Below are 27,617 nucleotides of genomic sequence, written 5' to 3'. Positions count from 1 at the left end.
CAACCTAATACAGCGGTACCAACACAAAACAAGCACTAGCAAAAGAAGCGAGATGGCTCTTAGCAGAGGCACTGTCATATGGAGGGCAGACTTCATGCATTTAAATTCACAGCATCCAGGCGAACCTCCACTATTTTATTCTCACCACTGACTGATGAGAGAAACGAGGCTTGGGGACTGGGAATGAGAGAAATGCAGGGGTCAGCGGCTGTACATGCGGGCTGGGGTTTACATTTATTGCACAGTGATAAAGTATGGCTTGCCGCGCTGCAACAATAAGAAAAAATAGTTTTCCCAAACAACAGATGAAGAATGCAGGCAGAAAGAAACTGTATTTAGGTGGTGCTCCTCTGTGAAAAACTGAAGTGAGGTATCGCTGCATGAACCACTTAGAAGGCAACAAAGAAGAGCGACACTTGACTGAACCAATGGTAAGCAGCAGGCAGGAGCAAACTCCTTTATCAATATAACAGGTCTTCCAGACAGCACATGTGCAATGCCTAGGTTCAACCCAAAATGCAATACAACTATTGTTTTTTCCTTTGGACATATACACCTAAAACAAGAAGCACACAAAGCAGTTCTTTAAAAATATGCATTTCTTCTGTGATTGCAAGAAATTGGATTTATGTTTGGGGTGGACAGCTACACATCTCAAGGAATAATCACAACTCAAGACAGCGTGGACCTTCAAAGTCACTAATTAACCTAAGCTCCACCTGCTGATAGGAATGGTTTAGATAAGACAGGCTTAATTTAGGGCTACGTGTGACTTACTTATCCACTGTCAGAACAGTAATAAAGTAAAAAACACCAAGCAATAAAAATCCCGAACCGAATTATAAAAATAGAGAAAAATCTAATAAGCAAAATGGTACCAAAATAAGAATAATCCATTAAGGGATGCTGCAGATGTGAGTTTTAAAGATTAAAGTGATAATAGCACTGAAAACGATTACATACCATTGATAGCCAATGGCCACAGTAGAGTTTTTCCTTGGGACTCAGTCTCTGAAATTGAAGTCAAAATCCTTCGGTGGGTCAAGCCGCCGGGCTGTATCCGACGGTTTGTTCCATGAGGCTGGGTACCTTATCAATCAGGGCCCACTTATTTGCTGCTGCAGCGAAACTTCAAGTGGGAGAAACCACTTTCTTCAAACAAGTGTGGCTTTGCCTTGGGTGGATAGAATTTGTTTGTGTGTTCCGGTTCTCCTGAGAACTGGTAATCCAAAGCCTTGTAAGTCCCAACTTTTCAGAGGTGGTATGAAAAGTGTAGTTAGACACAGCTAAGGTTTCCAGGACCTGAGAAACAACAGTTGGGAGTGAAGACTCAATCCAGGCGAGGCTATCAGCAGGTTCCTAGCCAGGTCCAGTTGTTATTGGTCAGCTGGGCCCTTCAAGGATAAGTGCTCTTGCAGCTTGTTGTGGCCCTATATCTACACAGGTCAATAGGTGTCTACTTTTTTGCCTTGGTTACAAGGGGAAGCAAGTCCAATTCTTCAAGGCTCTGCTCTTGTTGCAGAGATCAGGTTCATTCCTCTTCTCTTCTTCCACAGGTCCATAAAGTGTGATTAAAAAGGGTGTCTTGAGGTTCCATATTAATGCTCGGTACCAACTAGTGTATTGCTCCTACTGGTGCCCAAAGCAAATGGGTAAACATTCTGGAGGTAGCATTAGGGGCTGTCCTGATAACATCTAACAGCGCGAGTATTGCGAGTTTACTTATTGCTGCTATTTTCGAACTGATTTTATTATGGCGTCTATGAATGTATACCTTGAATTTAATGTGAGGGTGAAATATGAACTACCTAAAATAATTGATTTTAAGTGGTGTGAAGGAACTTAGTTTTTAGCTTACTGTGAGGCATTGATCTGAACTGCACTCAAGCAATTATTCGTTTTAAAAAAACGGTCTCTTGCATGTTATCTACTTTCTTTTAAGAGGCGATTCTTTACCTGTGACCCCCCGCTCGACCACAGTCAAGAGCGGACTGTTTGTGTGGAGGGAGGTCACTGGGCAATTACTCTTCAGCATCCCACTTCCGGGTTGGGCCACACTCCGCTGCCATCTTGTGGAAATGGACGCTCTAGTGTTGCGCTCCCTTCCCCAGGAGGCCACTACAAAAACAGCCCATGAAACGAATGTGAAGCAGACACGCGCAGCCTGCGCGTCGCCTGCGCGCAGGCTGCGCCCGTCTGCCAAAGGCAAACCCGTCTGCGCCCGTCTGCACCCGTCCGCACCAGGCTGGGACCCGGGACCCAAATCCCTTTTCCTTCTAATGCAGACACCTTAAAATATTCCTCCACTCAGCTGCTGAACTTACGCATAAACCCCCAGCCTAACTGTATCTGTTTAAATACTGAGGGGACTATTGTCACCTGTCCGGGCTGCAACTTTACAGTGACCACTAATTTACTTGGATCTGACAATGCCTCACCACCCAGCATTATAGCCAGTCATCAATCACAATCCCATATGACATGTAAGCAATATCCCATTAATAACTTCTCCTTTTACAACATCAACGTTCTCTCCCTCCCAAAACATCAGGTGAACATTTTTGATCTCTTATTGGAACTACAACCAGATGCCATTTTTCTGACCGAGATATGGTTGAATAGCAGCTCGGGCCCTGATGTAGCTAGAGCCTTGCCATCCAACTGTGCTATAGTCAGAAAAGACAGAGAAGATAGATTAGGTGGAGGGATTACTATTATTTTCAAAAATACTTTTAGCTGTAAGTTCCATTAACTTTATATTCATGGCTGTAAAGAAGCAGTGTTTAAATTGACCCTAACCCCTCACTTTACGCTTACAGGGCTACTGGTGTATCGCCCCCTGGGCCATACGGCTCGTGGGCTGCAAATTTCCCTGACCTTGTCCTCCCTTTTTTGTTTAGTTTGGGTAATTTTACAATTCTGTGAGATTTCAATCTCCATCTGGAGGACCCTACTTGCACCACAAGTAACACCTTTATTTCTGATCTGGCTGCCATGAACATCTTACTCCATAACACTGGGCCCACTCATAAAGCAGGCCATTTGCTTGACCCGATTTTTTCCAACCTTCCCCATCTCCCCCATCCCCCTCTTTTGGACTGACCATTTTTTAGTGGGTTTCAGGCCTGTGATCCCACGTTTCTCCCACTTGGTGAGTGACAATGTCACAAAACTGTCCAGGAATTTGAAAAATTTGGATATTGCCAATCTTAATCATTTCCTGTCCATAAATGCTCTCATTTAAAAATATTTTACCTTGGCTCTTATGGTGTTTCAAAACTGGATCCAATCTGCACTTGACACCTGCATTCCCGCTTCCATCAGGAAATTAAATAACCATCGGCCTCCTGCCCCGTGGTTCTCTGCAGAGCTAAAAACTGAGAAATTTAAAAACATGGAAAGGCATTGGCGAAGGACCTATGCGCCTGAAGCCAAAATTGCATATCTTATGACTAAAAGGGCGTATCACTCCCTCTGTAGGTCAGCACGTGCAAACTTTGTTTCCTCTACAATTATAGAGGTACAAAACTGTCCTAAAACACTCTTCAAGATGGTTAAAGAACTTTCTGGCTTGACAACCGTCCAGCCTCCACCCAGTCTGAACGCCACGCAATGTGAGGATCTTGCCCAAGTCTTTTTAAATAAAGTGGAAACAATGTTTTCCTCTTTGGCTGGCAATATCCCCCCCTCTGCTTTGTCGCCCACTCCGATTTTTGCCCAAGCTGGCCTCTTGTCTGAATGCCATGCTGTAACTACCCCGTACCCTATGAATACACTTGACACCTGGTCTCTACTAGATATGATGGCACTCAAACAATAGCTTAGCAAAATTAAATGGTGCTCGCCATGCGACAGCTTGCACATAAGAGTACTACAGCAGCTTGAATTATCATCCCTTCAATACATCCTGGGACTTCTTAATGCATCACTTATGGAGTCTTTCGTCCCATTGGACTGGAAGCATGCAATGGTCGTTCCACTTCTAAAACAGGTCAACTCTGGCCCTGCGCTCCCTTCAAACTATCGCCCAATCTCTTTGCTTCCTGCTCTCTCCAAAGTCTTGGAGAAACACATTAATTGCCAATTATCCAAATTTATCGAAACAAATCCCTCCCAGTCCGGCTTTAGGACTGGCTATTCCACCGAGACCACACTTTTAGGGTTCACTTAGATGCTGCGTCAGAATTTAGATGCAGGCAACACGACGGCTTTAGTTTTATTAGACTTAAGCGCCACTTTTTATACGGTTTCTCATACTGTACTTATCAAGGCCCTTCAATTTACTGGAATCACTGCCTCCGACTTAAGCTGGCTTATTTCCTTCCTTACGCACTGTACTTTCCAGGTTTTCTCTTTCACGGCCAAATCTAAAGTCTATTCTTCACCTCTTGGGGTCCCACAGGGATCCATTCTCAGCCCCCTACTATTTAACATTTATGTTAGACCTCTGGCAGCTATTGTAGAGAAATCTGGTCTGTCGCTATTCTCTCATGCTGACGACACCCAAATAATTTTTTCTCTCTCAGCAGGTAAATCCGTAGAGCCTTCTGCTCTTAGGACAGGGCTCAGAAAAGTGGTGTCCTGGATGAACGCCAACTTTGTAAAACCCAATGGCGAAAAAAACAAGGTTCTGGTTTTTAGCAAAGACAGATTCCACTGGGGCCCCCAATATTGGCCCACAGAATTGGGGGTGTTCCCGCTACCTTCCACTCAGGTCCGCAACCTTGGCTTCATCATTGTCGAGTCATTATCTATGCGTCAACAAGCTACTAAGGTTGCGGCAACATGCTTCACCATTTTGAAATGGTTGAGGAAGATTGTGTGGATGCTACCTGACTCCACACAGAGAACTGTAGTCCAGGCCCTCGTTACATCTAGGCTGGACTATGGTAGCATCCTCTACCTCGGAGCCTATAAAGATGTAATGCACAATCTGCAGCGAGTACACAACTCTGCCGCCAGACTACTGTGTCGGGCCTCCAGAACCACCTCGACCTCCAGTTTGCTTCAGAACCTACATTGGCTTTTGGTTGAGAAACGGGTGAGGTTTAAGGCCCTGACCTACATGTTCTGTATCAAGCATGACAGAACTCCTCACTATCTGCTACACTTAGCCTGTCCTTATACACCCTTTCGCACTCTTCGGTCCTCTACACAAGCCAAATTTCAGGTCCCTAGGATCAGACTCTCTCGTATGGGCTGTCGCTCCTTTTCATATTTAGGTCCTGTATTATGGAATACTCTTCCTCTGTCCCTCGATACTCAATCTAATCTCCTATTGTTTCAAAAGTCTCTTAAAACCTAGCTTTTCAGCCAATAAGTCTCTCTCTTGCCTCCGCTGTTTCCTGATAGCGCTGGGAAACCCTTTTGGGTCGCTGTGCGCTGATATATAAATGTAAATAAATAATAAAGGGCATAAATAAAGGTCATAAGCCGGGACCTCTGCAGGTGTCACCAAACATTTGCTTTTTACAGGGGACACCCCTTCGAAGTAAATTAAGTTCCTGGAGCAAACCCACTGGTCTTTCTGCCAGGGGAAGAGACAAACTACTCCTGATTCCCAAGCCATTCTACCTGCCCTATGATCATTTTTCATACCATTCATCACAACTTTTTCCTGGCTGTGTCACAGCTTAAGAGAGAATGCAAATTAGCCCAAGCAGCTTCGAGCAGGAAAAATGTACATTTCTTAAATATACCTTTCCCTAATATTCATCAAAAATACGACTTCACTCCATTGAGTTGGGATTTTAATAACTAATAGAAAATAGTTATTTAATCATTTTTGTAGCTTGACCCTAACTGGAGATACCAACGTTTATTTTTACTATTGCTTCCCAGTGTTTCCCTTTGGGATAACTAGAGCCTTCTCACAGTAAAAATAGCTTTCTTGTGCAAGTCACTATGACATGTTAACTGTATATTTCTACTGTTAACTGTATATTTCTACTGTTCTACTTGCATGGATCATGCATACTGCCTTGTGGGCTATACGGCCTACACAGGAGTGACTTTTTGATATTTAAAAGAAATGTTTTTACCTAACAAAAAAGTTATGTTGAATGAACGCACTGTCGGTTTTACAGTGCAGCTGTCAGGAATTCACAGGGTATGCCTGAAGCCATGTTTGCCCTGCATGTAGTTGAAGGCACTATTGGCACGGCAGTCCTCTAGTGCCATTACATTTCCGGACTATGTGTTCACTTTCTACATCATATAAAAGGGACATGCAAGGGAGTTAAATGTTTCACTGAGGAATAAGCTAAATTAACCATATCTAAGAGGGTGCACAGGCACTCTACTAGCAAGGGTAAATTGCACAGAGTTGTAAAGCCAGCAAAGCAGAAATGGGAAAACTCTGGAGGGATGCCACACAAAATATGGTCATTTCCTACAATGATTATTAAAAGGAAGCATAATTGTTAGAAATGAATATAGGGTATTTTACACAAATACCTTTTCATGTGCCAACACTTGGCTGTTTCAGAATAGTAAACATACCTAAATGATATTTGTTTGTGGTGCTGCCCCAGTGTCAAGTCTCTCTATATTATGAGAGATGTAAATTTCCACGGTTTAGTCTACATTGAGCATACTGGGACTTTTAGTTTCTCTTTTAAGATTAACAGTATGGCTGAAAAATTGAACCATGCAAAGCACTCTTGTAGTTTAAAAGAGAAGACTCACTGGCTTGGAAACACTAAAAGTGCTGTGTTCCACTGAACAGTGTAATGGGCAACAACCCAAAGAGAATCCAGACATTCAAATATCTGCAGCGCAAGCTTCACTTTAACACATGAAAGTTACTGTCAGATTTTATAGGTGTACTAGGCGGTTGCTTCAGGTGCCAAGTGAAGGGCATGCCAAATTCAAGAGGGACATTGCAAGTTTTAGCTGGTGGATACTCCCTCTATTTGGTCTGGTTAGTGACTAGCAGCCAATCTTGGGTGCTAGTGGTTACAACACAGTCCCCCTTTGCTCAATAGAATTTTGTATTTCACATGTTGAAAAAAATTGAAATGGGTAAGTAACAAGACATTTCCATATTGGTTAAGTGAGCACAATATTTTTTTCTAACAATGTGTACCAATCTTTTCCAATATCTTTTTGTATGGGTGTAGCAAACAAAATTGCTCATGCATTAATATATCTTTGTCCCCACTTTTCAAAGGTTTCCTTTTAGCCACTGACCAGTTTAAATGGCCTTTTATTTGTTAGACGCTTACAGTCTTGTTTTGCTTTTTTTATATAATTTCACAGATTTCACATCTGGTTTCTTTGGAGTATACCAAATATAATGGCCTGTACAGCATATAATATTTGGTTGTCCCTATTTTTCTGGAGATTAAACTTGCCAGGATACAATTTGACATGGCCTTATGTTGACTCTATGAACACATTACTTTTCCTACCAGATAGAATCCTTGCTTGAGTTTTTCAACATCTTTTCCTAAGGTCATACTACATATTACAGCACATGCATTTCTGTAAAGTCTGGTTTCCCCTACTTTTCAACTCGAGTTGCCTTTTATTGGATAGCAGATTGCAGTATCTTTTCATATTTGTGATTTCATTCCACAAGCTTTCACATCAGGGTCCTTCTGGTGATATTACATATAATGCTTTACAAGGGCTATAATATTTCATGTTCCCTATGTTTCTTGGGTTAGAGCTTACCAGTATTAAATTTGACATGGCATACTTTGGGCTGGATGAACACAGTATGGGGCATATTATCATGAACAGGCAAAAACAATTATTGCCGCTTTATCAGGAGAAAACTGCCGCTAAAGCGGAAATAATGGGCTTGATAATATGCCCTTGTGAATTCCCATAGAAGCCCAGGTTAACAAGCTGCTATGGGAATTCACAAAGACATATTATCAAGCCCATTATCGCCGCTTTAGCGGCAGTTTCCTGCTGATAAAGCGGCGATAACTTTATCGCCTGTTCTTGTTAATATGGCCCTCTATTCCAGCCAATTAGTACCCTTCACTGTGTTTTCCAACATCTTTTACTGTGGGGATATCACATATTACTGCTCCTGCACTGCTGTATTTTCTAATATCCCCTACATTTCAACTGTTAGCTTATAGCTACTGACCACTTCAAGTTACCTTTTATATGATAGTAGATTACACTAATTCTTTGCATTTTTTCATTTGATTCCACAAGCTTTCACATCTGGTTCCTTTCGGGGATATCAAATATAATGCCTTGTTTGGGTTAAAATATATGGTATCCCCTATATTTATTGGGTTAGAGCTTACCAGGATTCAATTTGACATGGCATTCTGTGGACAAAGTATTTTCCTGCCAAATAGCACCCTTCCCTGTGCTTTCCATAATATTTTACTGTGGAGATACCACATATTACAGCTTCTGCAGTGCTGTAATATCCAGATACCCAAACTTTTCAAGTGTTATCTTTTAGCCACATATCAACTTGAGTTGCCTTTTAAGTGCAAGCAGACTGCTATCTCTTTTTACATTTTTTATTTCATTGCACAAGCTTTCACATCTAGTTCCTTTAGAGGATACCAAATTTAGGAGCTCATTAGGATGGAGGATTTTCCGCATCCTCCAGGCCGGCGGAAGCCACCGCCGGCCCGGAGGATGCGGAAAATCCTCTGCGGACCCACCAAAGACCCATCGCCACATTAGGATGGCTGGTGGGTCCTGGTTTCAGTCAGCCGCTTTTCCGCCGCGGTTGACTTACAACCGCGGCGGAAAAGCTGTAACATGGCTGGCGGTGTCTATCCGCTGTGGAAAAGCATACGGACTTTGACTTCGGGGGCCCGTTGCGGGCCCCCTGGGTGAAGGGGGGGGTGCACATGGGGGGTACCCATGATACCCCCCTCCATTTGTATGCAGAAATCGGCAGGCACCGAACGGTGCCTGCCGCTTTCTGCATACAAATGCAATGTATGCATTTTTAACATTGCGGCGGGTGCAGCTTGAAGCTGCACCCGCCGCAATGTTAAAGATAGAGGATGTGACGGCCACCCTGGCGGTCACATCCTAATCTTCACGGAGGGAACGCCGCTGCCCTTGCGGACGTTCCCTCCTACTCTGGGGGGATCCTAATGAGCCCCATAATGTCGCATAAAGGCTATAATATTTGCTGTCCCCTAAGTTTCTCTAGATAGAACTTACCAGGGTTCAATTGGACTTGCCATTCTGTTGTCTGGGTGAGTATTTTCCTGCCAAATGGCATCCTTCCCTCTGTTTTCCTTAATATTGAACTATGGGGATACCACATATTACAGCTTCTGCATTGCTGTAATATCTGGTACCATACATAATGGACTCTACCGCCTATCAAATTTGGTATCCCTTGTGTTTCTCGGGTAAGAACTTACAAGGATTTAATTGGATGTGGTCTAATGTTGGCTGGGTTAGCACAGTATTCGTCAAATTAGCACCCTTCCTTTTCCTTTCATTTACTATGGGGATACCAAATATTATGGCTCACGCATTGCTGCAATATCTCGTATGCCCTACGTTCCATGGTTTACGCTTTAGCCATTGACCAGTTGAATTTGCCTTTTATTTGATAGCAGATTACAGTATATTTTCACATTTTGTACATCATTCTATTGGAGTTTACATCCAGAACGCTTAGGGGATACAAAATATTATAGCCTATATAGCCTATAATATTTGATATCCCCTGTGTTTCTCAAGTTGGAACTTACCAGGGTATAATTTGATGTAGTCTTATGTTGGATTGGTGAGCTTGTTATGCCAAGTATCACCTTTATTTTTGCTTTACAACATCGTTTACTATGGGGATAACAAATGTTATGACTCACGTATTGTTGTCATATCTTGTATCCCCTATTTTTCATGGGTCAACTTTTAGCCATTGACCATTTAAAGTTGCCGTTTTCTTTGAAAACATACTAAAATACCTTCTCACATTTTTAAATCATTCCACAAGATTTTACATGCAGTTCGCCTTATATTGGATGGGAGTGCACAGTATTCCTATACCAAATAACATCCTTCCTTTTGCTTTCCAACATCATTTACTATGGGAATACCAAATATTATTGCTCAAGCATTGCTGTAATATCTTGTATCCCTTAAGTGTCATTGGTTACCCTTTAGCCATTGACTAGTTGAAATTGCCTTTTGTTTGATAGCAAAATACAGTTTCTTTTCACATTTTGAACAACATTCCACAAGATTTTGTATCCGGTACCCGTAGGGGATAACAACTATAATAGCATATATGGCCTATAATATTTGGTATCCCCAGTGTTTCTCTGGTTAGAAGTTGCCAGGATTCAATTTGACTTCGCCTTATGTTGGATGCAGGATCAAGGTATTTCTATACCAAATAGCACCGTTCCTTTTGCTTTCCAAAATCATTTACTATGGAGATTCCAAATATTATGGCTCAAACATTGCTGTAATATCCCGTATCCCCTCTGTTTCATGGGTTATCCTTTAGCCATTGACTCGTTGAAACTTCCTTTTGTTTGATAGCAGACTACAGAATCTTTTCACATTGTGTACATCATTCCATAAAATTTGGCATCCGTACCCTTATGGGATAACAACTATAATAGCCTATATGGCCTTTAATATTTGGAATCTCCAGTGTTTCTTGGGTTAGAAGTCACCAGAATTTAATTTGACTTCTCCTTATGTTGGATGCTGGAGCAAGATATTACTATACCAAATACCACCTTGCTTTTGCTTTTGCTTTCCAACATCATTTACTGTGGGGATGCCAAATATTATGGCTCACGCATTGCCGTAATATTTCGTATCCCCTGTGTTTCTTTGGTTACCCTTTAGCTATTGACCAATTGAATTAGCCTTTTGTTTGGTAGAAGACTACAGTATCTTTACACAACTCTGTACATCATTCCACAAGGTTGTGCATCCAGTACCCTTGGGGGATATCAAATATAATAGCCTATATGGCCTATAATATTTGGTATCGCAACATTTCTCGGGTTAGAAATTACCAGGATTGAATTTGACATTGCCTTGTGTTGGATGGAGTATTAAAGTAGTTCTATACCAAATAGCACCCTTCTTTTTGCTTTCCAACATCATTTACTATGGGGATACCGAATATTATGGCTAAGGCATTACTGTAATATTTTGTATCCCCTATGTTTCATGGGTTACCCTTTAGCCATTGACCAGTTGAAATTGCCTTTTGTTTGATAGCAGACTGCAGTATCTTTTCACATTTTGAACATCATTCCCCAAGATTTTGCATCTGTACCCTTAGGGAATACCAACTATAATAGTTTATACTGCCTATAATATTTGGTATCCCCAGTGTTTCTCAGCTTAGAAGTTACCAGGATTCAATTTGACTTCGACTTATGTTGGATGCGGGAGCAACGTATTACTATACCAAATAGCACCCTTCTTTTTGCTTTCTAACATCATTTACTGTGTGGATACCAAAAATTATGGTTCACGCATTGCACTGATATATTGTATCCCCTATGTTTCATGGGTTACCCTTTAGCCATAGACCAAGTGAATTTGCCCTTTATTTGATAGCAGACTACAGTATCTTTTCACATTTTGTACATCATTCCACAAGAGTTTGCCTCTGGTACCCTTAGGGGACACCAATTACATTCGCCTACACGGTCTATAATATTTGGCAACCCCAGCATTTCTCGGGTTAGAAGATACCAGGATTCAATTTGATAACACCTTATGTTGAATGGAGGAGCACGGTATTTCTTTACCAAGTAGCACCCTTCCATATGCTTTTCAACATCATTTACTATGGAAATACCAAATAGTATGGTTCACACATTTCTGTAATATCTTGTATCACCTATGTTTCAAGGGCTACAATTTAGCCCTTGACTAGTTGAAATTGCTTTTGTTTGATAACAGATTACATTATCTTTTCACATTTGTACATCATTCCATAACATTTAGCATCTGTACCTTTAGGGGATAACAACTATAACAGCCTATATGGCCTGTAATATTTGGTATCCCCAGTGTTTCTCGGGTTAGAAGTTACCAGGATTTAATTTGACTTCATCTTAAGTTGGATGTGGGAGCAAGGTATTACTGTACCAAATAGCACCCTTTCTTTTGCTTTCCAAAACCAGTTACTGTGGGGATACCAAATATTACGGCTCACTCACTGCCATTATATCTTGTATCCCCTATGTTTCATGGGTTACCATTTAGTCATTGACCAATTGAATTTGCCTTTTATTTGATAGCAAGTTACCAGTATTCAATTTGACATCGCCTTATGTTGGATGGAGGAGCAAATATTTCTTTATCAAATAGCACCCTTCCTTTTGCTATCCAACATCATTTGCTATGGGGATATCAAATATTATGGCTCAAGCATTGCTGTGATATCTCGTATCCCCTATGTTTCATGGGTTACCCTTTAGCCATTGACCAATAGAATTTGCCTTTTCTTTGGTAGCAGACCACAGTATCTCTTCACATTTTGTACATCATTCCACAATGTTTTGCATCCGTACCCTTAGGGGTACCAACTGTAATAGCCTATACGGCCTATGATATTTGGTATCCTCAGTGTTTTTCAGGTGAGAAGGTACCAGGATTCAATTTGACATCGCCTTATGTTGGTTGGGGGAGCTCAGTATTTCTATACCAAATTGCACCCTTCCTTTTGCTTTGCAACGTCATTTAGTATGGGGATGCCAAATATTATGGCTCACGCATTGCAGTAATATCTTGTATCACCTATGTTTCATAGGTTACCCTTTAGCCAGTTGAAATTGCCACTTGTTTGATAGCAGACTACAGTATCTTTTCACATTTTGTACATCATTCCACAAGATTTTGCATCCGGTATCCTTAGGGGATACCAAATATGATAGCCTATATGGCCTATAATATTTGTTATCCCCTAGGTTTCTAGGGTTATAAAATAACAGGATTCAATTGGGCCTGGTTTTTATTTTGGCTTGGTGAGTACAGTATTTTTCTGCCAACTATCACCCTTCCATTTGCTTTCCAACATAGCTTACTATGGGGATACCATATATTATGGTTCACACATTGCTGTAATATTTTGTATCCCCTACATTTCATAGGTTAGCCTTTAGCTTTGGACCAGATGAAGTTGCTTTTTATTTGATAGTAGACTACAGTCTGTTTTCACATTTTTAAACGATTGCACAAGATTGTACATCTGGTAGCCTTAGGGGATACCATATATAATGTCCTCTACCACCTATAATATTTTGAATTCCCTGTGTTTCTCGAGTTAGAAGTTACCAGGATTCAAGTTGAAATAATCTGATGTTGGTTGGGTGAGCACAGTATTGTTCTTCTGACAACTGGCACCCTTCCTTGGGTTTTCCAACACCTTTTACTTCTGGGATACCACATATTATTGCATATGGTTGCTGTATTATCTTATAACCGCTACTTGTCAAGGGTTACCTTTTAGCCACTGACCAACTGGAGTTGCCTGTTATTTGTTACTAGATTGCAGTCGCTTTACCGAATTTTGATTAAATTTCACAATCTTTCAAATGTGTTTCCTTTGCGGATACCAAATATAATGGCCTATACAGACTATAGTATTTGGTATCCGCTATGTTTCTCTGGTTCGAACTTATCAGGATTCATTTTGACATGGTCTTATGTTGGCTGGGCGAGCACAGATCACAGAAAGCAGATCACTGTTGTTTGAGTTGCCACCAGGTTTGCTGCTTATAAGTTTTAACCAGTGCTACCTTTACAGGGATTTTAGAATTTGCATTGTGTTGTTTGGGGAAATTTAATCTTTTTAATAGAAAAACGAAAATTGACGTCACTCTCATTTTAATTTACTGGGGAACTTCATTCTTCTGTTGTTTTCTTTGGGGTCAGTAGAGGGTCTCTTGCTCCTTCCCGGGTCCACCACAGCTTGCCGATTGAGCGGAGGGAAGTAAGTTGTTTACTTGGCCTCCTCCCCGCATTTCCTGTCACAGACTATGGACGGCGTTCTAGTCTTTTACCAGTCCAGCTATTTAGGCAGCATGCCGAGCCGGTCGTGTAGCGGAAAGCAGATCACTGTTGTTTGAGTTGCCAAAACATTTCCTGCTTATATGTTTTAACCAGTGCCTACCTTTATGGGGTTTTCAGAATTTGCATTGTGTTGTTTGAGGGAATTTAATCTTTTTATAGAAAAAAATATAGTTACCTCACTCTTATTTTAATTTACTGGGGAACTTCATTCTTCTGAGCATTTCTTTGGGATCTGTAGAGGGTCTCTTGCTCCTTCTCCGGTCCACCACAGCTTGCTGATTGAGTGGAGGGAAGTAAGTTGTTTACTTGGGTTCCTCCCCGCATTTCCTGTCAGAAACTATGGGTGGCGTTCTAGTCTTTTACCAGTCCTAGCTATTTAGGCAGCATGCTGGGCCAGATGTGCTGCAGGCGCGCCACCAGCGCGCCAAATGCGTGCCAAAGGCAAGCTTGTTTGCACCTGTCCGCACCAGGTCTGCGCCATGCTCCAGAGGCCCTGGTCAATCATCCCCAAATTCTGGTAAGTCCCTGGTCTACTCCAGGGAACAGCTCCTGGAGCTTCAGTCACAGGATCAGGGGCACTGTTGCCCTATGAACCCTGAGGCCCCGGGTTGTGGTCAGAGGTTTCAATTTTCCAATTGTGAGGCATCTTTCTTGGTGGGTGAAGCCCACCATCCCTTTGAGGATAGCTGTCGGCCCAGTCCCTGCCTCTGAAACACTCTTTCATTGAATATCTCCTTAATGCCAGATCCCTTATCAAAAATGCTACGGAATTTAATGACTTTGTGTCCTTTGGTAAACACAACTTGGTCTTCATCACTGAAACCTGGGCTAGAGACTGCTCAGGTCCTGACTTAGGGGAAGCCACTCCTTGTAGTTATCTTTTTGCTAGACTCGATAGGTAAGGGAAGTTGGGGGGGGCTTAGGAGTAATGCATAAAGACACCTACTCCTGTTTTACCAAGGCCCTCATTTCTCCCTCAGATCCCTATCAGGCCCTTTATTTCTCTTTGAAGGTGCTACCCACTGAAAGCTTCATTGGACTGGTTACCTACTGGCCTCCTGGGCCAAGAGCCCAGTTTCCCAAGAGCTTCAGTAGCCGAATAGAGCCCTTTCTAGCTAGCTCTAAGATTATGTTTCTATCTGACTTTAATTTCCACTTGGAGAAAATCCTCTGCACCGAAATGCAGGCCTTCCTAGAAGTTCTGGAATCCTGTGGTTGCCCTCAGCTATTTAAGAGCCCCACACATATGTCAGGACATATTTTGGATGAGATTTTTTCAAATGATCCTAGGATAGAGGTCATGGATCCTATTCCACTCTCCTGGTCTGACCATTTTGCCATCCCTTTTATCCTGGAAATGTTAGTTTCTAACAAGTACCCTATTCTTAAGAACAGGGTTAGTAAGGAGGATCTCTTCAATACTCTCAGCAATTTTTGTACGACAAATTTTCCAACTGGCTGACGGCAGCCCTGAATTCTCTTGCTCCTCTCAAGAAACACTATGGGACAAGAAAGCGCCCTTCAGCCCCATGGTTCTCTGAGAGATTGAGAAACATCCGACAGGTCTGCCGTAATCAGGAAATAAAGTGACACACGAATCCCACTATAGTTGAAAGGGATCTGCATAAACTTAGGTTAAGGGAATACAAGCAAGCTATTAATGAAGTAAAGGTCTCCTAATATTCTATGATGGCAGAATCCATTAGATCCCGAAGGAGCTCTTCGTCCCGATGAATTCCCTTTTAGCCCCCACAACCAATGTCAACACCGAGGTCTCTCAGGACCTTTGTGATAACATGCAGGTTTTTTCTATGTCAAAATGAAGGACATCTACTCCTCCTTAGAGAATTTGAACCCTGCGGGAGCTAATTCTGATCCTCTTTTGGATTCTCTGATTGTACCACTGAAGGATTGCCACTTGCGCTCCTTTCCTTCTATTCACCAAGAGGACACTGACTTGTTGTTAGGTGGGATTAGATCTGGCTCCCCCCTTGAACCCTGTCCTCTCAAGAGCTTGAAGTTAGGAAGGGAGGCCATTGTACCACCACTGACCACCATCCTTAATACCGTCATCTTCTCTGGGCAATTTCCCACTGCATGGAAAAATTGCAGTGGTAACACGTCTCTTAAAGAAGGCCTCTCTGGACCAGACAGAATCAAAAAACTATCAACCTATTTCCCTGTTACCTGCTCCAGCTAAAATCCTTGAAAAACATCTTAACCGCCATCTCAGTTCTTACCTGGAGGAATACCAACTGCTCGATGGCTCGCAGCATGGGTTCAGGAGTTAACACAGTACCGGGGCGTCCTTAACCGTTGTCTTTAACAACATTTGACAACAGATTGATGCTGGTCATACCACCTTACTGATCTTCCTGGACCTCACAGCAGACTTCGATATGATTTTTCCTCGTAGTGTGGTTGGCAGGCTCCGGGAAATAGGGATAGAGGACTCTGCACTTAACCCGCTTTCACCGTTCCTTCTGAACCGGTCACAAAAAGTTAAGATGAGCCAGTTTCTTTCTGCCCCTAAACAACTGTTTTGTGGAGTCCCCCAGGGATCCTAATTGAGTCCCAACCTTTTTAATATCTATGTAGCACCACTCGCCACTGTGGTAAGGTCCTTTGGCCTAGAAGTGCTATCCTACGCTGATGACAAGCAGATCATGATTTCCATCACTGATAGTGTCTCTCAGCTTCTGCAGTCAATTTTAAAAACTGCATGCGGGCGGTGGCCTCATGGATGGTAAAGAACTTCTTAAGACTCAATGGAGACAAAACGGAGGTCCTTATCTTTGGAGACAAGTTGGATATCTGGTCGGAGGCCTGGTGGCCTGAATCTCTTGGGCCCTGTCCTTGCCCCTGTCTCAGTGCTAAGAATCTAGGCATCATTGTTGATTCCTCTCTTTCCCTGGGCTCACAAATAAATAGAACTGTCTCTATTTGTTTTGGGATGATACAGTCTCTCAGAAAGATATTCGATCTTATGACCCTTTTATCATGGAAACAGGCAGTGGTGGCCCTTGTGGTGTCTAGATTAAACTACTGCAATGCCCTTTATTTAGGTATAAACAAGGGGTTATTAAACCAACTCCAATTGGTGCAGAATACCGCCGCTAACTTGGTGACTGGTCTTCCCAAATTCCATTCAGTTTCAGCTTCTGTCAGAAGCTTGCACTGGCTCCCATTGGGGAGTATGATAGTGTTTAAAGCCTTATGCCTGGTTCACAAGGCTGTCCACAATAGGGGTTCAGAAGGTATTTTCACTTGTCCTAACATCCAAGCCCTGAAATCCCTGGACATATTCTACCCTTATCTCCTTCCGTAGCGCCTTGATGCCCCTGGGCTAAATTCTCGCTGTACAAAATGTATTCATTCACAGTATTTTTCTTCCAACTGGCATTCTTCTTTGAGTTTTCCAACATCTCTTACTATGGGGATATTGAAAATTACAGCTTATGCAAGGCTGTAAAATATTAAATGCCCTACTTTTTATGGGTTACTCTTTAGCTATTGACTAACTGAGATTGCCTTGTATTTGATAGCCAAATACAGCCTATTTTCGCATTTTTGATTTCATTCTACAATTTTCACATTTGTTTCTTTTGGGATACCAAATATAATGGCCTATACGGACTGTAGGATTTGGTATCCCCTATGTTTCTCTGGTTAGAACTTATCAGGTTTCATTTTGACATGGTCTTATGTTGTCATGGCGAGCAGAGTATTTTTCTGCCAACTGGTTCCCTTCCTTGAGTTTTCTATCTGTTGCTATGGGGATACAAAATATTACAGCTCATACATTGCTGTAATATCCCGTATCCCCTACTATTCAAGGGTTACCTTCTAGCCATTGACCAATTGGAGTTGCCTTTTGGGTGATACAGATTGCAATCATTTTTCAGATTTTTGATTTCATTCTACAAACTTTCACATCCGGTTACTTTGGGAGAAACTAAATATAATGGCCCATACAGACTATACTATTTGTTATCCCCTTTTTAGGTTTCGCCTGGCGTCCGCTGCGCAGCAGCGTTCGCGCAGGCGAAATCTAATGTTAGAACAGTATGGGGGACTTGAACCCGCCCCTTCTTCCATTGGCTAGCTCCATAAATGGAGGCTAGCCATTGGAAGAGAGTGGCTGTCAATCACTCTTTCCCCGTCGGAACGTGATTCGGGGGCGTTTCCATGTCTTTTTTTAAGTCCCCCCCCTTTTGTCAATGAAAACAGATGGCGAGTCTTTGATCTCTACGGAGTGTCTTGCTCACGCTGTCTGCACGGGCCAGTCGGTTCTCTGATTGGTTGGGAACTACCAAATATGCTTTGTGATTGGTGGACCTTGTCAGCCAATCAGAGAGCCTACTGGCGTGTACAGGGAGCATGAGCAAGACACGCTGTCGACTCGTTTATCCTTTGCTTTCCTTTTCTCCGTAAATAAATCTTCATCGTTTTACAATGCCAAATTGTTTTCTTCTTCATCTGTAAGGGACGAGATAGAATCCAGGCAAAGCCGACTCATGCTTTTGTCCTTCCGAGGTCAGTAAATTAGGTACCTTTATATCATGTTATAGTAATCCTGCTATTTACAGCGCTGAGGAACGGCACAAGTGCAGTATTGGGCGCTTTATAAAAACAAGTAGTATGAGCATCGGTTCTGTGGGCAATTTCTGTGATCATGCTGTGGTTTTCGGCTGCCCTTTGCACAGTGCACACGGCGTTATCAGCAAACACCCTTCGACGACCTTCATTGTAAAGAACGGAGCCCGCCGACCTCCGTCTCACCCCTGAACCTTTGCAGAAATTGGATATGTGTTTCCGCGCGCAGACGGCAGCCTTCAGATTCCGCAATAACCTGTTTTGTGTAAATGTGTCAAAGCCTTTTATCTCGCTGCGGGCCCCCCATCACCCCAGATACCATCGGCCTACCTCGGAGTCTATGATAAAGTTAAAAACTATTCATTAAACTGACCTGCCGTATATCCAGCAACTGGAAAATTGCTTGGCACTTCTATTTGGTTTTTAGATGGGATCGGGAGTAAATTTTTAACTTAATTAATTGGCCGTTTCTGTTGACAAGAAATTTATGTGGTAATAATTTGCTCGGAATAGATGGCGACGGTTGGGAAGGGGAGATCCATCACGGGCCTGCGTTCCAGCAGCTGCACAGCAGCCATTATGAGAGTATTCCAGGCCGCGCCAACCCCGTGTTTGTGCAGGCCGGATTATATACTCAGGATCCATGGCCTGTCGCGGAGGCGCTCATGGAGGCCTATGATAACAAAGGCCCGGTGATTTATGGCTTGCTGTGAAAGCAGGCCATGATGAGATTACAGCACAAGTGTTTCTCAAGACCTGATTTGTGGTCGGAGCCGATTGTAAATCACTATATATCTGAAAGCATGCTCCACAGAGGAGTGCAATTACAGTTTAAGACAGCCACTTTTTATTTCATTTTTATTCGGGGTTTTTGTCTCTTTTATGTTCTCCCTCCCTTTTCCCACTGCCTCCGCCTAAGGCTTCAAAAGCCTTTCACCTTCACAAGTCCTCTCCTAGTTAGCTGCCCTGGGAGGGCGCGGACTGGGAGGTTCCAAGTCTTGGAGGGACAGAGGGGGGGACAAACAGAACGGATAGTGGCCAAGCCATTAACATCGGCGGCTTCTTTGTGCTTTTAAAAAAATATATTTTATTTGAGTATGGAACGTACCACATCCTTACTACAGCAAACTTGAGGCATGACGTGACAATGGTAGTGGCAAATTATCCTATTTATGAAAGAAGAGTTACATCTGACAGAATTCCCTCCACTATAGAGATATTGCGGTGGGAGAACAACTTCTTGTATGCAGTCTGGATATAGTACTTCCATCAAAATTGCACGATTTTGCCTCACTAGGTGACTATGTCACTAACTATGGGATCCATGCTTTCTTAGCCACCTAGTGCATTCTGGTAGTCGCAGTCCTGATTCACATTAATAAAAACAGCTGGAATAAACTGCAAGCTTCAGCTTGCAATGATTTGTTAAAGGAAAGCCAAGGTCTCGACCGCTACGTCATTGGTAACATGTTGGCTCATTCATTAAACACTGTTTTGCTTGTCTGACGTAAGTGTAGGGACCCCCTGTAAAGCTCTAGAACTCCTAGGACAGGGCAAATAGCACATCATGTTAAGTAGACCAATGTAATATTTACAGTATTTACTGCCTAGGAAAGTTGTTCTCATCCTGGTAAGTGTAGGGGTTGTACAGGCAAATGTAAACACTTTGCTGTTTGTCATGCCTATTCTGGTAAATGGTTCTGCAGACAGTATTTTCCATTGAAATATGCGTTTTTAGGTCTCGCGTGGCGTATTGCACACATGCGCAGTAGAGCTTGCGAGATTTTATGTTTTAGGGAGCGTTTCACTAGCGAGGGTTAAGCCCCGCCCCTCTTCTCCATTGGCTGGCCTCCTAAACGGTGGCCAGCCATTGGAGAAGAGGTCCTAGTGACATTTATATGTTACTAGGACCTTTTAGGCTTTTCCTGGCGTCGCGTCTGTGGTCGCGGCATGCATGACGCGAGTTTTCTCTTTTAGCCTGTCCTTTTCAGATTGGGGTCCTTGACTTACTGCTGAAGTAAACGTTTTCTTATCTTCTTTATGGGTCCAGATGGCCCCATAGAGAAGATAAGGAACCTTTTACCCCAGCAGGAAGTCGGGGCGCCTGTCGTGCAGGCCTCAGCCAGACCCGCTAGTGCAAGGTGTTCACCCTTCTGCGCACGAAGTCCTCAGACCCAAAGGAAAAAGTTGGCACGGAAACTGGAATTGCAAAACATAGAATTTATTACACCTCATGAAGTGGTGCTAAAGTTCAACCAGTACCCTTCGGCACTGCAAGAAGTAGCACAAAGGGCTGCCGGACACATGGTTTATTTATACCCACACAGGGGCTCAAAGGAAGGCGGTACAAAGCACAAGAGCACATTTTATGTCCATACAAGGCAATATCGAGAGGCACAATCGATCAGTGGGAGGAGTTAACAGTCTTGGGGTCTTGGCTAACACGTTGTAATCTAGGGCTAATCATTAGCAGATGTGGACCCTAACGGGGTCAGCAGCAAAACACAGAGATGCTATTATTAGCTTGTTGCCGGACAGATTCAAAGGTCATGAGCAGAAAGGTAGGACAACACACATGGTCGGCACAAGGCAGCATGTGGCAGACAAAATGGCTGCCACAAATCCAAAATGGATGCCGCTAAACGTCAACATAACAGTTAGAACTCGGATGTCTTTTGCTAACGCTCAACTTAATCGCTGTCAAACTACAACAGACGACCCTTTTAGCGTTAGCCAAAGACATATGCTCTTTTCGGGTAATCTGTGCATTCAACTCGTATATCTATGCACATTATACTTGTCACCTCCTTATCTGACAATTGTTCCGCTTTTACGGCATTTTGTTTGGATGGTATACAGGCAGTTATGCACATAGAACATAGCATTGGGCCACAATGTATACACATACAACAGGTGAAAATTAATGCAGCTGCAATACACAAAATAGTCAGTAATTTCCAACCCCAAGCAGAAATCAGTGCCCTAAACCATCCAGCAAATGTCCAAGTACCGTTTTTCTCATGAATATCAGACGCTATCTTATGCAGTTTAAGAATTGCTTCATATACAGAAGGCAAATTATCTGTAATAAATACACAACAACTACTTCCAATGACTTTACACGCTCCTCCTCTGTCTGCTAACATGACATCTAGAACCATGCGATTCTGAAGAGTTACAATTCTAGCAACTTGTAGTTCCTCTGTAATATTACCAAGCGCTACAGCTGTTTCATTGGTGACAGCTTCTACAACTCTAGTTAATCGTCGTATTTTCCTGCTGTTTAATGCAGCTCCTACAAACGAGAACAAGCCTAAATTTAAATCAACATATTGCTGTAGACTGGTGTCTGTCTGATCAACATCATCAACTCGAATTGTTTGTTTATAGCGGTTCATAGAAATATTTTGAAACAGTTTAAAATCTCGGTGGTAAGAAGCAGGTGCAAGAAAAACAGGGGGCAACAGAAAAGATACATATCAAATACAAGACCACCCTATAGGTATTTTATGATATCCATGACTACCACATACTAGATATGTGTTATGTGAGGCCAAAAAAGTACTATCATTTATTCCATCCATATTTAATACAATAACACATTCACTATCTCCTACTGGAATTCGTCCAGTGCTTTTCACACACAAATTCGCTTTAGTCCGTGTTACAGTAATTACGGATTCATTGCTCGTGGTAGAGTCTCTTGTATGGGTGAAAACATAAGACGTTGAAGCATTGTCCGGCCGATATTCTTCCCATTCCCATATAGTTCCATTCGCTTGAGGATATCCATGTTCATCTTGATAACACTCTTTATTCAAACGGAAGAGAAGTCCACCTACTGCAGGTTTTCTGTTCGAAAAGAGAAGAGTGTACCAGGCTCAACAAGAACCATTGTGCGAAAAAGGAAGTGGAATAAACGGCGTTCCACCTTTCTTCTGATGAGCTGGAAGCATGCCACAAATCCAGCAGTTCGTAGTATTGGTTTCGTCGTGTGTATGATGGAGCATTTGGACAAAAGTGTTATTGAAATAAGATTCTCGATGCTTATGCTCATGATAGGGAAGAGAAAAATGCTGATGCTCTTCCGGAATCGGAGTAGTAGGAACCACAAAGAATGTCCGAGCAGGACTCCCCCTCTCAACACACCAGGTGATTACTGCTATAACAGTTAAAACAACAAAAACACTTAATACTCCTAAGATCTTCCTCTTAGTAGCATTCATAGTCACAAAACTAAATCTTCAAAACTAAAAATGAAACAAAAAACAAAAATAGTCCATGAGCTCTTTACTCTGGGCAGATGTTGGTTTCTTCGCCACAGACCAAGACAGGCGTCACTACACTACGCAGGGCTGATCCCCCTCCCTTGTCATATCGGCTCTCCGTTTCCACTACCCAGAGCGGTTGCTCAACCAGTCTCGCAACAAAAAAAACCTCAAGTTACTTTTCTCGATCTCAAATCATAGCGTGCCTTTCCAGAAGTCGTCTGGTCCGGGAAGAACTCCGAAGATCCGTCAGGTGATACAGCAGGGCCTTTCTCCGTAGTCAGGATCTCTCGATGATCGGTCAGCACAGCAGGTTCCACTAAGGTCGGCAGAACTTTCCGGCAGTGGGTACTATGGATCCAATTCCTTTTGTTGGTTACCCTGACTGCCGTTCTTGTGGCGAGGAGTACTTGCTCTGGTCCATGCCACCTTGGTTCCAAGCTGCTTGACCTCTCGAAGACTTTTAGCATAACAAAATCTCTGGGACGAAGTTCATGGCCTTCACCTTGGGATTTATCAGGGAGCGCTTCTCGAACCTGTTGATGAATAGAAACCAAGCTGTCAGTTAATTGTGCCAAATAGTCATTTATTAAAACACAAGGTACATCATACACAGAACTTGGTTTCGGAACTCCCCAAATATTCATCGGCCCCCCAAATACCACCTCGTACGGGGTAAGACCCGTCCTAGAATGTGGTACTAATCTAATGGACAACAACGCCAATGGCAGAGCATCTGGCCAAGTCAGATTCGTGGAAGCTTGAATTTCGCGAGTTTGAGCTTGAGAGTACCATTATACCTCTCCACCAATCCTGAAGATTGTGGATGGAACACAGCATGGAACTTCTGCTTAATTCCTAATCCTTTCAGGACATACTTGATAACTTCCCCGACAAAATGAGGCCCGTTATCATTCCATAAAAGTCTGCAAACACCAAACCTCGGGAAGAACTCCTTCAGTAGCACCTTAGCAATAGTAATAGCAGTATTATCAATCCATTTACTGAAGGCACAAACCACCACTAGAACATACTTTAAATTATTACACCGCTCAAGCTGAATATAGTCCATTTGCAGAACTTCAAAAGGTGCAGTTGGTGTAACAAACCCTCTAGACGGAACTCGTGTCCCCTTTCCAGGATTTTATTGTAAACAAATCAAGCAGGACTGTACTATTCTCTTAGCTGTGCTGGCAATCTCAGGATGCTCCCAAACTTGCGTAAGCATTTTCGTAATTGCAAGAGCACTAACATGCGCTACCCCATGTGCCATCTGAACCATAGGTTGCACGAAAGCTATAGGCAGCTTCCATCGATCCATCTGCTTGTTTCTCCAACAACCTTCATCATCTAATTCTCCTTCTCTGGACCACTGTTCACGCTCTTCGTCAGAAGCTGTCTTCTGTATCTCTCGCACTTCCTGCCTAGCATCGTGCCATCTTTCAGCTTGTGACTTCACTACATACATACAAGTGGTATTCCTCTGCATTGCAGACTCACGTGCTATACGGTCTACAAAAGCATTTCCCTGTCCAATCTTATCTGTGACTTTCTTATGTGCACTGCACTTCACTATAGCAATTTTCTTTGGCAGCGTCAATGCAGTCAAGAGGTTTTGCACTAAATCTCCATGCATTATCTGTATTCCATGAGACGTAAGAAAGCCTCTTTCCTTCCAGAGTAGGCCAAAATCGTGCGCTACTCCAAAAGCATAGCAGCTATCTGTGTAAATGTTTACGCACAAGCCAGCACTGAGCTCACATGATCGCGTCAGCGCTATCAATTCAGCTGCTTGAGCCGATTTCTGTGGTATGCGAGCTGTCTCCACTACTGTCTCAAGCGTGGTAATTGCATATGCGGCTGAGGTCGTACCATCTGGCAATTTCAAACAAGAACCATCAACCCACAATTCACCATCTACATCTAAAAGGGGCGTATCCTGTAAATCAATACGACCCTTTGTCTGTTCTTCAGTCAGAAAAATACAATTGTGCGTTTCTTGTGACTGAGACAGAGTCACCGGATATGGCAACAATGTGGCTGGGTTCAGAGTTGCACATCTCTTCAATGTAATGTGGGGGGCTAGCAATGTCAGTTCATATCCTGTAAGACGAGCGCTAGTCAAGTGCTGCGTCTTTGTCTGATTCAGAAGGGCATCAACAGCATGCGGCACTAGCACCAACAATTTGTGTGACAAAACTATCCCTTCACTCTGTCGAATGGACACCGCTGTTGCTGCAACTGAACGAAAGCATCCAGGTAATGCTCTAGCAACAGGGTCAAGGACTGCAGAGAAATATGCACACGGGCGTTGCTTATCGCCGTGTAACTGGACCAACACTGATAATGCACAACCATCTTTCTCGTGCACGTAAAGTGTGAAAATCTTTGTGTAATCTGGTGTACCTAACACTGGTGCTGAACAAAGGGCTTGTCGTAATTGTCGAAAAGCACTTTCGCATTCATCTGTCCATGGAAGAGGTACTGGGGTATCTTTCGTCAAAAGTTCTAACAGGGGCTTAACAATGTGTGAAAATCCCAAAATCCACTGTCTACAAAACGAGGTAAGACCCAAAAATGCACGTACTGCTTTCTGTGTGGTAGGGACTGGCGTATCTAAAATTGCTTGTATGCGATCTGATGTCAATTCACGTCCCTCCTTAGACAAAAGGTGACCTAAGTAGGTCACCTTTGGTCTACAGTATTGCAGCTTCTTTCGAGAGACTTTGTGATGATGTAGAGCAAGAAGGACAGCAAAGATAAAGTACATTTTTCACACTGCTCTGGAGTGTCGGCTGCCAACAAGATGTCATTGACATATTGTATAAGAGCCACACCTTCGACCAGTACGAAAGAATCAAGTTCCCTCTTCAATGCTTGGCTGTAAATGCTCGGACTTTCAGTATAGCCCTGAGGAACTCTACAAAATCTATAGAATAGATTATTCAACGTGAAACCAAACAAATATCGGCTATCAGGATGAATAGGGATCGAAAAGAAGGCATTCTTCAAGTCAATCACAGTGAATGTAGTAGCAGTTGGAGGGACTAAAGTAAGAAGTGTTGTGATGTCAGAAACCACAGGGTATTGCGGTACTACTATCTTATTAACTTCTCTCAAATCAATAATAAATCTGTAAACTCATGTGTCAGTGTCTCTCTACAAAATCGGAAGAATCGGGCTATTATAAACATTGTATGGGACTTCCTCAACAACTATCACATGGGGATGGATTGCACACCTTCATTTTACCAACTGTTTCCTTTTCTCTCTTTGTATTTTTTCGCGCGGCGTGCACACTGTGTCGTGCCAAGCCCATATTGCACGACTTCAACTTGAACACCAAAATGATGGAGCTTTCTTCTAGCTCCATTTCAGTGGCGACAGCCTTATTTAACAATGCTTTTGCTGGATCATTTACATTTTTTACTGTTCGTTACAATTATTAGTCAAAATTCTCCCATGGGTTTTAGCTTTTTAAATCATCCGTTTTCACCGCATTATTTATGCAAGGGAATGCCAATTTTCAAGGTTTCTTATGATTTGGTGGGCCATCCGAACCTCTCAACCATAATCACGTACAAAAAGCATGGTTCTCTTCAAGCAGTATATTTATGTGTCCATTTTCCAATGCATTTCGGACCGAACTGGCCCTTCGTCAGGGAAATACTGCAAACAACAATAGAACATATTTAAATAACCATCTTCAAAAACACCCTTTTATATTAACATACAATTTTTCATTAATCATCCATAATGTTCACAATGCTGCTGCTGAACGATCATATTATTTATGATTATCTTTTCACACTCGGTTTTCAAAGTGACCTCTCCCCTTCCCTTTCTCTCTCTCGAGGGCGCACAGATCGACACTAACAAGGTGGGCGCACTGGACAGTGAACGAGAGGCGCGAAGGACCTTGCGGCCCCCCCTTCCTACCTCGGCTGAGAGACGATATTTGAACACCCAGCCCGGGAGCTGTCCGTCTCTGGAGGCCGGTACACAGTAACGCTAGAGACTGCGCGTCTCCCCTGCTCTCCCGCCCCTCGCTCAACTTACTGAGGTTTGCGACTGAGGGCACTCCACACGTGGCCCGGGCCTTGCCAAGGGGCCTACAGAAATCACGATTCTAGCGGGGACGGTCCTGCAGCTCCCCCGGCTCAGCTGAGGCCCCTGCCTAGGGGCGGACATTCTTCTAAGTGTACCAGGCGTGCCACCCTGGTGGTCAGACAGCAGCACTAGCAGCGTGTTTCGTGGTCTGGTCTTCATTCACGCAGGTGCGCGGGCACCGCTGAACGCGGGGAAGCATGGTGAAGGGGGACAGAACCCAGAGCAAGCTCCCTTTTGCACAGCGACGAGTGCAGGTGCTGAGTCCCCAGATTCGCCAAGATGAGGTGCAGACTACAGAGGAACAGCCGGAGGAAAACTCGGATATAAAGACAATGCTTAGATCCATGGAATTAAACATCCAGACGAACATCACGGCGCTGGGAACAAAGATGGACGCCATGTCCTACAGAATGGACCGCATGGCGGAACGTCTTGACAAGCACTCGGAGAGGCACGACATGGCGGAACGGCGCATAACGGAGGTGGAGGAGGCTCAATCGGACTTGGACACGGCGAGACGCCGGGCGGAGACGCTGATCAGGTCTCTGCAGGACAAAACGGAGGATTTAGAAGCAAGGTCACGTCGCTGTAACCTCCGCATACTTGGCCTGCCGGAGACCACTCAGACCGGTAGAATGGAGCTAT

This window comes from Lissotriton helveticus, chromosome 10 (assembly GCF_964261635.1).
Source record: "Lissotriton helveticus chromosome 10, aLisHel1.1, whole genome shotgun sequence".
NCBI lineage: Eukaryota > Metazoa > Chordata > Amphibia > Caudata > Salamandridae > Lissotriton > Lissotriton helveticus.
The sequence above is the reverse complement of the archived record's forward strand: the minus strand, read 5'-3'. Positions refer to the sequence as shown.